Genomic DNA, 16,864 nt, shown 5'->3' on the forward strand with positions numbered 1-16,864 from the left:
TTTGTTAATTCGTTGAATATGTGTTTCGATTTCTCGTGCAAGTAACACCCGCCTCTCAGAATAATCGAGCGCAAGGACTAGAATTATGTTATCTGTAACGGGCTATTTCTAAAAAATTACGTAATACTTAAAAGTAATCGCTCTGCATAAACTAGTACTTACGGCGTCCAGTTGAAAAGATTACGATAAATATTACGATGTCTTAAACAGTAATTTTTCTATCGATTTATGATTACAACAACAAAAATAAGTGGCTGCAGGGACCAATAACGTACATAATGATTATCGCAGCTTTAATTCATGATTTTGCCTAATTCGGCCACGTTCATTTGGCTTTTTAATCAACCAGTGATAATTCTACAATTACGATCTCATTGCTGGATGGCTGGGGGCCATCAGCTTGCAATTATTTCGGCTCGGATGATGTCTTGGCGTAACGTTGTCGTTATCGGAAGTATACCGCTTCATCTCGCATAGATAAATATCTGAGATTCTGAACTTCCATGCAACACATAGAGCTTCTTTTGCGAGGGACTCTGTTCACTTCTTCCCGAGACAAGAGAAAGACCCAGCGAGCGATCATCGAAGAGGTGGAAAATGCGCTCTAAAGTAGACACTCGTCGAAAACTTCACTCTGCAATTGGTTTCCCGACTGGCAGAAACGAGCTCGACGAAATTATACATTTTCCGGAGCTTGTCCGTGAAACAACGCCGTGTGACGCGGCGGGCCGCCGCGGGGGAATCGCCGAAAAGGGAACAGCGAAGGCGGCCGGAGGTTGTGTATAAAACAACGCTTGGAACAAAGCAACGCCAAAGGACGGCCGTACAATGCCAGGAACAAAGAAACAAGCCCACAATCTCCGACCCGAAACGCGATGTTTCCAAAGGGGCGCAGTAGTAATAGCTCCGCCCTCGCCCCGCGGCCATTGTGCGTCCCCTGGATCTAACCTGGATGCGGCCGCCGGGGCCTCCTTATTTGCGTGCCCCCCTCCCTCCTTCGTCATGTCTGCCGGTTCCGCAGCTTTCGTCGCGAGATGCCAATTAGATTAAGCGCAGGGAAGGGGAAAGGCAGCCTCGTTGTCTTCAGCCGCGCGGAAAGTTGTTGCCGCTTTGTTGGCATTGAACAGCGGCGGCCGGCAGAAAGTGTTTTACAACGGCGACTGTTCACGCCCCAGTTGTCGGCCGCCTACGCAACCTGCGGCGGATTTCACGGCCCGGGGGGCTCCGCCAAGCCGCGGCGGGCCGCTTCGCTGATGTTCTTGCAAGGACCGCGCGCCCGAGAGAGAAAGGCATGAAAGAGACCGACACGCGCCGCGGCAGCCGCCACGCTGGCGAGCAAGCCGACAATTACACGAATGTTTACAAAACAGGCGCTTGCGGTCGCCTCACAATGCATCGCTGCAGTCCGCTCGCGGCGTCGGCCGCGTGATTGATGCGTGCACGCGCATGCGCGGCCGCCGCTGCCGGACGCTTGTGGGGCCTGCTCGGCCGAGCCGCACGATCGCATTTCCCGAAAGATGGCGTCGCGGAGAGCGTCATCTCAAGCGGCATCGGAGATTGATGTTGAAAAAAAAAAAGAGAGAGATAAAACTGAGGGTATTGTATAGCAACACCACGCAACCTGCGGCAGTATTATATATAGGTCAGGGCCTCCGAAAGGCAAGGTTTCTTTCCCTTTTTTTTAACTGTGCGTGTGGGTTACACTTGGTTACCGAACGATTGGAGCATAGCACATCGCGAATATGGGCACATACATTGGAAGGTGAGATAGGTTGAAATGTCAGCTTGTTGTTGCTGACATCCGTAACGGCCTCGCAGCACTGCGAGTGCCTGAGCTGCCTCGTCTTCAGATGGGAACATAAAGAAGTGGAAGAGAGGTTATCCACCCTTTCCTTACTGTTAGAAAAGAAAGCGTGCAAGAGGAAGACGATGATTAACTTCGTGGCTGCAGTGGTGAATTACCCCCTCGTGAGTGTGTGCCATGTGAGAATAAATCAACCCCAACATCGGCAAGTGTCCCAGCTCTCCTGCCAGAGAAGCCGACGGATTACGAAAAAAGTAAAAGGTGCGGGAGAGGTGGGTGAGGGTCACGCGTTGGGGCTGTGACACGGAACGAAAACCTCTGCCGCTGGTGGCCTGCAATTAAGGAGACGCTTTGTTAGGTATTAAATTATACGTCGATACGTATTAAAGAGACAGCAGACAGCACCCATGGACTTTTCAGGTGCTGGCTGCTGTATTGTGTGAAGGGCCAGGTCTCAAACTATTCTCATTGGCCACAGTTTGGCTGGTGTACTCGGCTAAAGAAAGTACCGCTTTTTCGAGCGAAGCTTTCTTTGCTTTAGGAGTCCTCCTGGCGCACCCGCACCTCTCTCTCTCTCTCTCTCTCTCTCTATCTATCTATCTATCTATCTATCTATCTATCTATCTATCTATCTATCTATCTATCTATCTATCTATCTATCTATCTATCTATCTATCTCTATCTCTCTCTTTTACTACAACCGGTGTGAGCGTTGTTTAGACCTTAGAGACAGGTTGCGTTTACTTCTCGTTTAACCCGTTCATCTACCATGGGAGGAACCGAAACGACAAGCGCCCTGATATAAAAATTTAGAACGAATACAATACTCAGATACACAGAACAGCGGTGTTCTATGCCGTGTTTCTCATTTCGTTTGAACAAAATTTTGAAAATCACATAGAGCATGCAGCGCAGTTCGGTCTGTTCAGGTGGGTTACCTGGAGATGCGGTTGTAAAATGCTCGACAAATTGCAGCGTTTGAATCAGTAATTAAAATATTCACCGATCAAGTTTTTTTTAATTCTTCGCTTTGGAACATACGTGCGTTTCTACTGCGAAAGTTAAGCCAAGCTTAATATACGATCAACACAGGCTGCTCTATAGCACAGTACAAATACATGTGTATTGTATTATTATACAACCGCCTTCCAAAGAGGCTTCACCCGCGTGCAACTAAGCCATCGATTCCACCATGGTGTTTGGCTCGACCTTCAGTGTACCTTACCGTACCAGGAATCAGACAAAAATCTGAGCTGCCATCACCTGTTCTTAAACAACTAACTCTGTTGCTTTTGCAGGAGAGGTACGCCGACCACGCACACATTTATACTGATGGATCAGCAACTATCCAGTGTACCTCTGGAGCCGGGATTTTCCCTGCGATAGCCACCACCATCAGTTTCAAGACGTGTCACCCAACGACATCGACGGCTGCGGAACTTGAAGTTCTTCGCGCTGCACTTCGTCTCGTCAGCCAAGAACAACCTCGAAGATGGTCAATATTCACTGACTCGAAGGCAGCATTGCAGTCTTTGCTATCAGCCCTGTGGAGCGGACCACATGAACAACTGGTATTCGAGAACAGAGAACTAATCTATACCTTGACTGAGAAAGGACACCACGTGAGATTTCAGTGGCTTCCAAGTCACTGCGGCGTCATAGGTAACGAATACGCTGATAACGCTGCTCGGTCGGCTATACAAGGTAATGAAGAGGAGTCGATACCGTTATCAAGGACAGATGACGATAGGAAACTTCCAATACTCACCCGGAATATCACGTTCTCCATGTGGAAGACACGAAGTTTTCAAAGAGACCGGCTGCACCACATAAACTCTCCTCTCCGCCTTCACATCCCAGCTGGACTCTGCCAACACGAAGCAAGACTTCTTTGTCGAATATGGCTACGACTGGCCTTTACGAAGTCTTTTGCATTCCGAATCGGATGGGCCGACGACGCCATGTGTAATGACTGTGGTAGCGAGGAGACTCTTCAACACCTTCTCTGTGACTGTCCTCGATACAATTTACAGAGACGATGGCTCGCAATCGCGGTAGGGCGCTTTGACGTCACCACCACCACCACCACCAATCGTGGCCATGTTGTCCCTGCAAACTTCTTAATCTCATTCGTCCACCTAACTTTCTGCCGCCCCCTGATACGCTTCCCTTCTCTTGGAATCCAGTCCGTAACTCTTAATGACCATCGGTTACCGTCCCTCCTCATTACATGCCCTGCCCATGTCCATTTCTTTTTCTTGATTTCAACTAAGATGTCATTAACCCGCGTTTGTTCCCTCATCTAATCTGCTCTTTTCTTATCCCTTAACGTTACACCCATCATTCTTCTTTCCATAGCTCGTTGCGTCGTCCTCAATTTAAGTAGAACTCTTTACGTAAGCCTATAGGTTTCTGCCCCGTACGATAGTACTGGTAAGACACAGCTGTTATACACTTTTCTCTTGAGGTATAATGGCAACCCGCTGCTCATGATCTGAGAATGCCTGCCAAACGCACCCCAGCCCATTCTTATTCATCTGATTATTTCAGTCTCATGATCCGGATCCGCGGTCACTAACTGCCCTAAGCAGATGTATTCCCTTACCACTTCCAGTGCCTCGCTACCTATCGTAAACTGCTGTTCTCTTCCGAGACTGTTAAACATTACTTTAGTTTTCTGCAGATTAATTTTTAGACCCACCCTTCTGCTTTGCCTGTCCAGGTCAGTGAGCATTCATTGCAATTGGTCCCCTGAGTTACTAAGCAAGGCAATATCATCAGTGAAGTTGATAAGGTATTCTCCATTAACTCTTATCCCCAATTCTTCCCAATCCAGGTCTCTGAATACCTCCTTTAAACACGCTGTGAATAGCATTGGAGAGATCGTATCTCCCTGCCTGGCGCCCTTATTTATTTGGATTTTGTTGCTTTCTTTATGGAGGACTATGGTGGCTGTGGAGCCGCTATAGATATCTTTCAGTATTTTTACATACGGCTCGTCTACACCCAGATTCCGTAATGCCTGCATGAATGCTGAGGTTTCGACTGACTCAAACGTTTTATCGTAATCAATGAAAGCTATATATAAGGGTCGGTTATATTCTGCGCATTTCTTTCTGCACATATTCTGCACTAAAGACCTTTAATTGAGGAAATAATTGTAGAATGTCGACATCACAAGCAATCGTAGCGGAGGGCGACGAAGCCACTGTTGCCGTTTTTAATAGACTTGGCCAAGCGGCTGTAGCCTGAACTGAAGTTTATGGAAGGAAGGAAAGAGAAAAGCAGAAGGCATGGAGGTTAACCAGAATAACGTCCGGTTGGCTACCCTACACCGGGGGAATGGAAAAGGGAAAAACAAAGATGACAGGGAGAGAGAGAGGAGGGAAGGAAAGGAAGAAATTAGTGGTGAGTTCACTGACGCGTGTGGTCTAATAGTTATTGCAGTAAAGTCACAGACGTTCACACAAGCCCGTCGTCCTCAAGAAGCACAAAAGTGCCTTCACCGCTTTATGGGCCGACGAGCGATGGGGGCGGTGTTCCAGCAGCACCTGCATGTTATAGTGCCACAAGTGATACTCTGCTGTGCGGTGACAGTATGCGGTGACAGTGACCGAGAGTGATTGTGTATCTGTGCTCCATTTTTATTTGTCTCTCTACTTTCCTATCCCTTTACGTGCCCTCCCCTCTCTCCTCAGTGTAGGGTAGCAAACCAGATCTTCCCCTCTGGTTAACATCCCTGCCTTTCCCCTTTCTTCTCTCTCTCACTCTCTCTCATGTACATTGGCGTTACAGCTAAGGTCACACGGAACCGTTTGACGCCGGCTTTTGGTCAACTGTTAGCTGGAACGCCGGTGTATTTCGCAGTACACTTTAAAGCCGTATATCTTCGCAGTACACTTTGAAGCCGTATATCCCGAAAGTGACGCTATAGTCTAACATTTTTTCCTCAGCAAACATGACCTCACGACTGCTCAGCTTCAGAGCCCGTATTCAGAAAAATCAATTTGAGCCAATCCTTATGTTGGAAATATGATTAGCGAAGACATTTGGACAACGGCAAAGTGAGCTTACGAAAGAAGACCTTTGTAAATACGGTCCCAGTTTCGCATTTGCAACATGCGCCCTATAGTGAGTAAATAGAATGTTAATTATTGAGTATTCTTAATTGTTCATTTGGGCCATTGCGATTTCTCGCGCAAGTAACGCCCACCTATTAAGGCAATCCACCTAAACAGGTGGGATTGCGTTGTCTGCGACAGAGGAATAAAAAAAAAATATCTATTCGCACTAAAAATAAAAATAAAAAATAAAAGCTTGATATGTAGTACTCATCGTTTCTGAGGAAACTGCCGGATGAGTAAATTTTCTTTAAATGACATTATCCGCAATAAAAGTCACAATAGCGCATACATTACAGTGTCCGTTATTGTGCTGCCAACACGGCGGTGGTATACTTCAGGATCGTCTAACCTTTTTCAACTGGCGACAGGGCACACATCTTTTACTATTCTACTTGAAATCTCGAGAAAGTCGATGGTAACAACGCAGAAAGGTTTTAATTAGCTGCTGCTGTCTCGGAGTTAAGAGGAAGCTTAAAGGAAGACAAGAAGGGCTCCTGTCTAAATACATATGGGAACGCACACAAAAAAAAAGGAAAAAAAAGTATTTTTTTTGGCGTTGATGAGTTTGATGACTTTAATGAGTTTGTTGCATTTAAAAGAAACAAAAATATATTTACTGAGCAGAAGATATTGTATTCAGGCCATCAATATTTTAAGAAAGATTGTTGGAACTAGCCAAATTAAGACAAAAAACAAAAAACGAATGAATCAAGCTTAGAAGTGTGTAACGCGGGAATAAAAGAAAATGAAAAATATAAAAATGGCAATGAAAATATTCTCTACTCGGCACCTACGAGATCTGAAGCTGACTAAATTGATATAATATACACCGCTCTGAAATTCACTTCCAATTTGTGAGTATAGGAATGCTCTGACATCCTACTTTTTCATAAGATGTGATCGGAAGTGCAATCATGTCTAGAAGACAGAGAAAATATAACGCAGCCACTCGTAGATGTTCCGTTTCTTGAGCCACGATAGCGGCTCGAGAAACCGCAGCAGTGATCATGTGTTTAAACGTCTTCTGTTTGACTCATGGGCGACAGCTGCCAGTGCAATTATACTCGGTGGAACACGTGCTGTGGCACTTAGTTTTTCTTAGTGTGTACTTCATTTATACAAACTAGCTACACCGAGACCTGCTATACCATCTCAACGTCGCCACATCACATTCAGATGCATTTTTATTGTGCCACATTACAAACTTGTTTTCAGATTTTGTACGATGCCTCCTGCCCATTTGCATTTGTTTTATCGTAACGTAATCTTGCCCACTTACTCTTCTGTCTGCATAGAGTTCAGTTACTTATATTTGTTTAAAGTATATGTGACAGATATTTTCCCCTCTCCCCCATCTCCCCGCCTCTTCCTCCCCAAAGAAAAACGAATACTCCCTCTTGAGGTGATCGGAAATACAATGCGGAGGGTGTGGGTTCAGCTCTCACCGTGCGGCAGGTTTATTTATTGTTGCGACAGCAATTGTATGGCCACACCAAAATGCATTTCTGCCGTCGGCGTCGACGTCGACGTGAGGTTCCGTATAAAGTCCAAGGGCGATAACGCCGCGCGCCCTACTCTGTATGTGCGAGTTAAAGCGTGCAAGGAGAGACGACGATCGCGGCTCAATCTCGCCCGCACGAAATAGATGCAAGCGGGGAGGAAGCGCGCTATCTTCCGTGGCGCGTGAGGAACCCAACGTTACGAAGCGCCGGAGGGGGGGGGGGGGAGGGAGCGGCGCTCTACTCCGGCTGCAACTGGGCATCTGGCGGCTCTGCGCGGTCGCGCAGCCGTATCTTGAGAGCAATCCGCGTTGGGGGCAGAGTATAAGTGTGTCAGCGGCTCGTAGCTTCGTGCGTGCTATGTGTTCTTGGCGCTAACTTTGTGTTGAAGCGATAGATAGTACGAAGCGAGAGCACTTCGCTCGCTGCTACTGCCGCGTTTCCTCACTCCAGCGTTTTGACGACGACTTTCGCGGTCATCGAGCGAGATGTGTTTATGTTTACCTGTGCACGCGTGATACCTTGCTTGTTAATTTAGTTAGTAAGCGAATGTTTAAAAGTTTATACGGCCGATAAAACTACTATTCCTACTTTGTATAGCTATCTACTAATTTCATATCGCATCGGTGCTTCGCCTTTCGGTCGAAGCGGCGACTTCTTAAATGAAAAGATAAACCACTTTGGTTTCATTTTAGTTTATAATTTCTGCACTTCAATTAAAAAAAAATATTTCCCCCATGCTTTCTTTTGTTTAATTTGGTTGTGACTGACGAAAAGCGGGACTTTTGACTCCTTTTCTGATTCGATGATTCATGATGACTTTTCTGGAAAACAAAGGATTTCATATGGCATATTACAACACTTAGCCTGTACGGCGTGATAATGAAGGCGGGAAATGAGCTATAATGCTTTAATTATTGAAAAACGTCAGTATGCGAAAAAGCGCGTGTAATAAAAGCAGTACCGCGCTGCACGCAGTCAATGAACGAATAAAATGTATTGAAGCTGCATAGACATCATTTTGGACGAATAATGTAAAGCTTATCATCCCCCCATTTGAATATCCCACCTTTATTAATGGGGTAAATGAATTGTTTATTTTATCTTCGGGATCTTGAACGGTTCGTGAGGTTAGAACGGTCGGTTTCGGTGGTTCCCTTCGCAGGTTCCTGCCTCGGGCACGGATCCCCGAAGTGTCAGAGCACGAGCACGTCTGTCACATTTTCTAGGTTTTATGGGGAGACTCATACCGACAATACACGTTAGTTTTATGTCGGGCTGTCTGCACTATTGGCGGACGCAAGAAGGCAGTCTTTTCGGTAGTGAGCCGGCCGCCCGTGCGTGTTGCACAGCCCTGCCTTACGGAACAAAGAGTTGCATGCTCGGTACTGCAAGCGAAACAGTGTCTTGGCCACAAGCGTCCGAGAGCGGCGTTTAGCCAACTTCCTCTTCGGGGGTAGCAGGATTGTGAACTCGCAGAAGACGACAACCGCGAAAACACGTCAAGGGAGCCGTAAGCGTTTTCATTTTCCTTTCCTGCTGCATTTCAAATCCTCCGTGTACGCAATCCGGCGAAGTCGTCGTGCTATGCAAATGCCGCCTTTTCCTCATACTGCGCGACCCCCCAATGGACCGTGGCTTATTCTTCATGAATATTTGATTTCCGCCAAACTCAACTTGTGTCATAACCGTATTTCTTATCGCAATTTCGCCTCGTCCTGTTCGTGTCTTGTTTTCGCCCTCTCCTCTGCGGCCGTGCTGCTTTGTCAGCGGCTCCCTTGTCTGGTGGCGGGGCCTTTCTCTCAAGGACTCTGGTCGCCGATCTGGGCCAGCGAACGCGCCCGGATATACGCGGCCCATTTGAGCGGCACGCGCCGGCGCTCCTCAAGGGCTTCGATACGCGCATCGCCTTCTTCGGGAGGAGGCGCCGCCTGGCCACGTGAGTGCGGCCGAGGGCGCCGTGCATCTGTGCGGCTCGGAACACATGCAGAAGCGCCACCCGTTCTACACCTTAGCGCTTGTACCCGCACCGTGACTATAGCTGGCTGTTCTGCAGCGGTTACATGCACACTCGCACTGTGTGAGGCGTTGCACACCAATTGCTCTGGCGCTTCTAACACATCCGTCGTTCTGGATCGGGTTTTCTCCTTCCTTACTTTCCTCGTCACTTCCTTTATTCCAGCCCTTAATTCCGGAGCGTGTACGCGTCTGATCGTCTATGACTGAAATCTGCCGTGGCAACTAGCATGCCGTCACAGCTATAGAAAAACTTCCGGACTATGTCCCAATACACGAACTCAGGACATGCGAATAGGTTAGCTCGCTCCACCACTATGCGGCGCCCGGCGACCTTTAATGTTAATGTTCAGGTATAAATCGATAGAGCCGGGGTCGTTACAGGCGTAGGTAGCTGTATAATATAGAGATCGAGGTTGTAAATGAGAAAAGAAAATATCACGGAGAGATTGGCAGATTAGCTCAAGCATGCAAAGGGACTACTTGTCACCGCCCCGTTTCGAAGGGGATGCCAGTAAACGTCATCATCGTCAGCTTGTAGAGCATCATGAAATTTTGCAGAGCAACATGAAAAACTCCCGATGCACCTTTGTAATTGCTCAATAAGTGCTACTTAAAAGTGTTTTTCCGAACGTGAAAGAATCCCGCGAATAGACGCAAAGTGCCTCGAGCAGCCAGCACGGGCGGCAATTTTGTGTATTCGCGGTCTTCTTTCACGCTCGGAAAAAACACTTTAGTGTAGGACGTATTGAGCAGTCAGAAAGCTGTATCGGGAGTTTTTCATGTTGCTCTACAATTTTGTCATTGACACTTTTAATCTAATTATAATATTTGAGAAGTTGAATTATTAATTAAGACTATTATGTAATTACACGGAGTGGAAAAAATAATCTGAGTATGTCCAAGCGACGGCAAACAACATTACCTTGGTTCTGTCCAGCTACATGGCATTTGTATATTTATAAACCTTGGTGCATGATAGTTGGGGCACACACGCGTCATGCGCGGATTCCGCATCTCTGCGGCGGCGTTACGGTGTGTCGCTACATTGATTTAATGCCGATCGCATTAACGTCGACATTCATCGTGAGGCGGGTTCTGTCAGAGTTTTGTTGTTGTTATTATTACTTGAAAACATGAAACGATCACAGAAAGAAAGGGTTGATTTGCCAACTGGGTGCAACGCTTGCGTTTCCTATAGAGCAGAAACGTGCATAGAAAAGGGTATAATGAACGAAGAGTAGTAAGAATGAAAAATAACATGTCCAAAATGGCATGCCACGTTTCAGTTTATTACACAGCTTCGACTTCTTTTTAGAGCGCAGGTCTTAGGCGCCCGTTCCTGCGGCGAGTTTCGGCGTCGGCGTAATAGAGCGAACGAGCACAACGAAGGATGAAAGAGCGAACGCGGAGCGCAGCGAGGGATAAAAGGCGGTGATAGCGAAGAGAGCGCGTAGGCGAAAACGCAACGCTACCATGAGGCGGAAAGCGGAGGAGGAGGGTATGGCGAAAGCGCGAGAAGAAAAGCGTAGTGCCGCGCAAGACGGGGCTCTCTGGCGGCGGTGGCTACGAGACGGCGCCAGAGTAGAGCGCGCCGTCTGTTCATCGGCGAAGCCACCGATACCATATATGGAAACAAAGCACTGCATGAGCGGAGGTCTGTCTGCGGCGGCTGCTGTGAATCGCGCCCACGCGTCACCCACGCGCTATCTCTCGCGATCTCCCGATTAACGAGGCAGTCGCGCCACACTTCGCTCCGTTTGCAACTTGCCGCAAGAGACGGATTGTCCTCGCCAGCCAATATATCGCGAAATAAAAACACGCATAGAGCTGCGCTCAAATTTCACATTAGGGAGTGTAGTAATCTTTCGGAGAAATTTTTTTTTCGCCAAGATCACTGCAAGTTAGGACAATTTCCACGGACATGCGTGCGTGCATGCGTGCGTGAGTTTGGGGTGCTAGGATTAAATTTTAAACATCATTAATTACATCTAGACTACGTCGCATATCTACCTCGTTTGCTGGTCACACCACAATGAACTTCGCAGATTTAAATTAGTTCTCTCGCATGTGGGGTATTCGCAAATACAATCTTGTCCCTCCTATAGCTTTGTGACATTTACCACCTCTTCTTAGAGCATTCTGCATGATGAAGTTTTACTGCCGTGTCCCACATATTATGGTCCCACTGAATACGTAAGATAAGCTAGAAAAATAAAAACTAACCTCAAGCATCACATAGTGGCGCTGTAAGGGGAACAGCGAGTTAAAATGAGCGCACCTTTTTTGACATAGAAGGCCGTTGAAGGGGGGGAGTGTGATGAAGTACAAGAAGAAAAGAAAACGACGTGAACACGGGTGTGATCGGAATGGAAAAGAAAGTGAAATTACGTGGCAGAAGTTGCCGAGGGCTGCACGAGGACTTGGCAAGGTGCCAGCTACCGCCCATCCTAAGCGGCGTGTTCGATTGACAAGGCTCGTAAACCATGGGCCTATAGGATGACCGATGTGTTTCCGAAAGGCTGGTGACATATTGCATATCGTTTTTAGGACAACTGCCGGAGAGAGGGAGAGAGAGAAACGAAGAGGCAAAGGTAGGGAGGTTAACCAAGCACGTGCCGGGTTGGCTACCCTACACTTGGGGAGGGGGAAAAGGGAAGAACAGATAAGGAGAGAAAAGAAAAAATAATAGTAATTCACATTCAGTCGCAGAGGGCTCTCCACTATCACAAGCGCTCATACAATCCAGTGTCCTTCAAGAAACGCAGAAGGGCTTTTGTGGCCTCTCGCATGCAAGAACGCATAGGTCATGGTCCAAGGATGGGTTTTAAAGTGACAGGTCCCTATTTAAAGAACGCGTTCGTCCATGCTGCTGGATTGTGCATCTATTAACAAGCACTGCTTTGCGTTGCTAGTTTGATATCATTGACGCTAGCTTTCTTCCGTGTGCCTGTCTGTCATGTTATGTTTCGTCCACGTAGCAGACCTGAAGTCGCAAATTCAAAGAAACAACTGCAAATAAAAATAAGCGACCCTTGCCTGGTCACGCTATCTTTTTCATGCCCGTCCTCGTTTCAGAGTAGAAAATCAAGCGCTGTGCTCGAACGACCTCACAACTCCACATGTTTCGGCACAAAGTCTCGACGAACGTCAGTCTCGAGGGAGATGCTTTTGAAGGGGGTTGAGGAGTAAAAGAAGACGAGAACTATAATAAGAGACACTATAGCAAGGGTTTGTGCGCCTCTTAGTGTCTCTTCATATAAACCTCGTCTTTGCACGTCGACCTCCTTATATAGTCGGGAACCAAACTAGCCTGACAGCAAGCGTTATGGAGCTGCTCTCATAATCAGGTGAATTGCGTGCGGCAGTTTGTGTGAATAAACCCTCGTATATTATAGCTGATGACGTAAAAACAGCTATAAAATACGAGGGTTTATTCTACAATCATGGCGGCGGTTCTACATTCGCTGCCGTGATCGTTAATAGCACTGTCTATTAACTGGGCCTATTCCTGTCTTTATTTTTCTTATTTTTTTTTTAACTGCACCAAGTTTTCTTAAATTTTAGCAATATAAATAAAAAACAAATCACTGTGATGTTAGTGTCGCCATTCAAGTGTCCACATTGTCAGCCTCTAGATAAGTAGTAATTTTACTAGTTACGTGCGTAACTAAGTTACATAATTAACATATAAAAATAATTACCTTAGATGGCTAAAGCAGATGCGTAGTTTGGAACCTGCCCTCGAGATTATCCATCTAAGATCATTATTTTTATATGTTAATTATGTAACTTAGTTATACGTGCGTAACTAAGTTACATAATTAACATATAACAATAATTATCTTAGATGGCTAAAGCAGATGCGTAGTTTGGAACCTGCCCTCGAGATTATCTAGCTGAGTGGAAAAAAATAATTAAACAACTTCCTGTAAGAGCTACGCGAACAAATACTTCACATTCGAAGGCTCTCTGAAAGCCAAACTGCCGTGGAAGAAAGTGCCTATGACGTCAACATCAATACCCTGAATTTCATCTCGCTGGCGCCGTCATCATTCCTTCCGCGGCAATGCCATGTCTTCATGAGGATGGCGCGCTAAATCTGCGCCGTCATTCCACCGTGTAGCCCTTCTGCGCTTTTAAGCAAGTTTTCGCCGGCAGCCGTTCGCTGCTACACCGGCATTAAAAAATATTAAGTTTCAGTTGATCCTAATAAGCTAAATGAGTGATATAAATGTTGTTCTGGGTTCAGAATTGATTTATGTGGTGATCGTAATTTTTACGCAATGTGTAATCGTGTTGTGTGCTTGCAGTGTAATTACATGTGTTGTGTGTTTTGGCTATTCAAAATATCTGACTTTATGTTGCGTATGTGTACTGAACTCGTGCACCAAACTTGTACTGTATTCATGTACTTGTATTCTTGTATACTTGTATTCATGTACTTTCAAACTTGTATTGATGTACTGTTGGACTGTATAGTTTTTATTCATCTGGTGTTCTAATGAGTGCCATAGTTTGTGCATATTTGTTTCCTTCGCTAAGTGACAAGCAGTAGCCGGTGCCGCCATAAAGTCGCCAACCACTCCTATTATCCATTTCAATAATAAAAAACAAAAAACACATAACGGCTTAACGTTGACAAAAAGTAAGTGCAAAATGAAACGAAAGCGGGCTGGCCGGAAAGCACCGGATCGTGGGGCCTTGCCATTGGTGACGATGGTAACATGACGAAAGGCGGGGGAGCGCTGAGGTCAACGTCATATAGGCGCTCTTTTTGAGCGTCAATTTTGCTTTCAGAGAGTCTTCAAATTGGAAATATTAGTTCATAGAGCTCTTTCAGGGGCTATTTTAATGAAATTTTCTTCGATCACGTAAATATTGTTCGGGGAAGGGGGGGGGGGGGTAATGGCACATTTGCTTACCGACATCAGATCAATAATTAAAAAGTTAAAAAACGTAACTTCGGCAATCACACACATAAATGCGCAAGCTACTCCATATTTAGAGAATACCAACCTGTCCATTCGAATACTCACAATAACTTAACCAAAGTTATATTGATCTATATTGAAGAATGATAGGTGTAACGTTAAGGGATAAGAAAAGAGCAGATTGGGTGAGGGAACAAACGCGCGTTAATGACATCTTAGTTGAAATCAAGAAAAAGAAATGGGCAGGGCATCTAATGAGGAGGGAAGACAACCGGTGGTCATTAAGGGTTACGAACTGGATTCCGAGAAAAGGGAAGCGTAGAAGGGGGCGACAGGAAGTTAGGTGGGCAGATGAGATTAGGAAGTTTGGAGGGTCAACATGGCCACAATTAGTACATGTCCGGGGCAGTTGGAGAAGTATGGGAGAGGCCTTTGCCCCGCAGTGGGCGTAACCAGGCTGATGATGATGATGATGATATTGATCTATTTAAAAAAAGGGGGGAGGGGGTGCTGCTAAATAAAAACGCTAGGTGCGCTAATACGCGCGCACAAATGCACGAGGAAGATTTAAAGAAAAATGTTTGGGAGATTTCGCGTCTCGAGACTGCATAGTGGTTTCAGCAGAACCAAGCGGGTTCAGCAGAACAACGCTTTGTAGCCACTGAGCCACCTCGGAGGGTAAACAAGGAACTATAGACGGGACGAGGGCCACAGAACATCGCACGCGTCATGCGGAGGTTGTGGGCTTCGCTCACGCCGGTTGCAAGTCATCTATTCTTCTATATTCTTTTACATATTCTTTCATTATGAATGTAAATCTTACCGCAAAGTGATCCTTCATTCGTAGTTTACTGTATACTTGAATGAAACAGGAAATACTTGATTTCACCTACGCTTTCCCTGGCTTCATATTGTCACTACGAATTACAACGCACACCACAACAAAGACAGGAAAGTACGAAGACAATATAAGTGGTAACTACCAACTTCTTTTTTTTTTTTTTTTCGCAGAGCAACGTAATATATGCACACACGCGAATAGCCCGGTCCCAAGCCTTGTCGCAGTTCATATTGTCGTTAATTGCTCGGTTTCCCCGAGTCTTCTCGTTTCTTGATATTCATTTGTGCTCTTCTTCAATTCTTGGTTGTACCATATGTATGTCTGCATTTTCTTATGCCCTACCAAATTTCTGTTTCCTGCGAGCCACGAGCGCCGTCTGGTCACTCGTTCCATCCGAGTTGTGAAGGGAAGCGTTGGGGAGAGAGGACCGGGTGTTTGCACCCAGGCCAAGGTGGCCAAACTAAAGATGCCGATCTTACTGCGCCGCTGCGCGCCCCCGCAACTGCGTCTCGCGCGCCGCTAGAACGCCGTCCATCATCCGCTATTCGGAACCTTGGCGCACACGGGGCGGTTGCTCGTGTGAGGCAGCGCATTCCGAGCGCCAGCATGCGCTGTGGCGTATAACGGGCACGGCAGGAAACGGTGCCGTCTAGACGAACAGCCTTCGCAGAGAGACCTCTGCGCGGCAGGCGCGTATTCGCCGCGCTCCCCCCCCCCTTGAGTGCCGGAGAGATGGTGATTACGACGCGCGGCGACACCAGCGGCTGGCGTTATTGGCCATGAGCTCTGAATGACGGCAGCCGGGTCAGAGCACAACTTGTCGTTCGGTCGTCCCAAATGGCATACACGTTACATCCGTGAGTGCGCTGGGCGTGTCGCAAGGAAGAAGAAAGAAACGCAGCCATTCCGCGTAATTCTCTATCATGTTCGCTGTTTCGTCGCAAAATAGACAGGCTTCTGCGGGGAGCGCGAGCTCTATGCGGAAGCAAGCACCAGTTGCAAGCAGCGAGCGTGATACTATGCAACAAACAATCTCATAGAAAAGGAGGCATCCCCACTTTCCTAGGAAAAAACAAAACGAAAGTTGTGCAGATTCTGCACTTTGTGGGAATCTACGTTATGCGAAGCATTCTATTGCGAAGCATTCAACAGAAGCCAGAGTTCGGCCTCAGTTTTCCACGCGCCGCTCCGTTGCCATTCGCCAAGCGCAGTCACGTGGAACTCTAAATTGCTGCAGAGAAGCCACCCTAACAGTGGCAACATGGCAGTGCCCATACAGCGCCGACCACCTGCTTCGATCCGAATTCGTGTTTGTTACTGGCTCTCCGCCCTGTCAACAAGAAACAAGCGGCAAAATCTGTCATCGCTAAGTATCGTGTCAAGCTGACGTCAAATCATTAGGTATGTTTTGTCGTAATTATTGAGATCCGCTGTTCGTTTTCACGCTGCTAGGACTACAGACACGGCACCAAGCCGTAAAACTGGTTTGATTTCTAGCTAGCAGGTGGCGCCACAGCATTGGCATTGATGATGCGTTGACGATGCGGAAAGGTATAAAAGCCTAAATGTTCAGTGCATCATTAATTTACTACCCCGCTCTGTGTACGCATGGGATGACGCTAGCGAGCAAACGCGAAGTAGACGCC

This window comes from Dermacentor andersoni, chromosome 1, assembly GCF_023375885.2.
Source record: "Dermacentor andersoni chromosome 1, qqDerAnde1_hic_scaffold, whole genome shotgun sequence".
NCBI lineage: Eukaryota > Metazoa > Arthropoda > Arachnida > Ixodida > Ixodidae > Dermacentor > Dermacentor andersoni.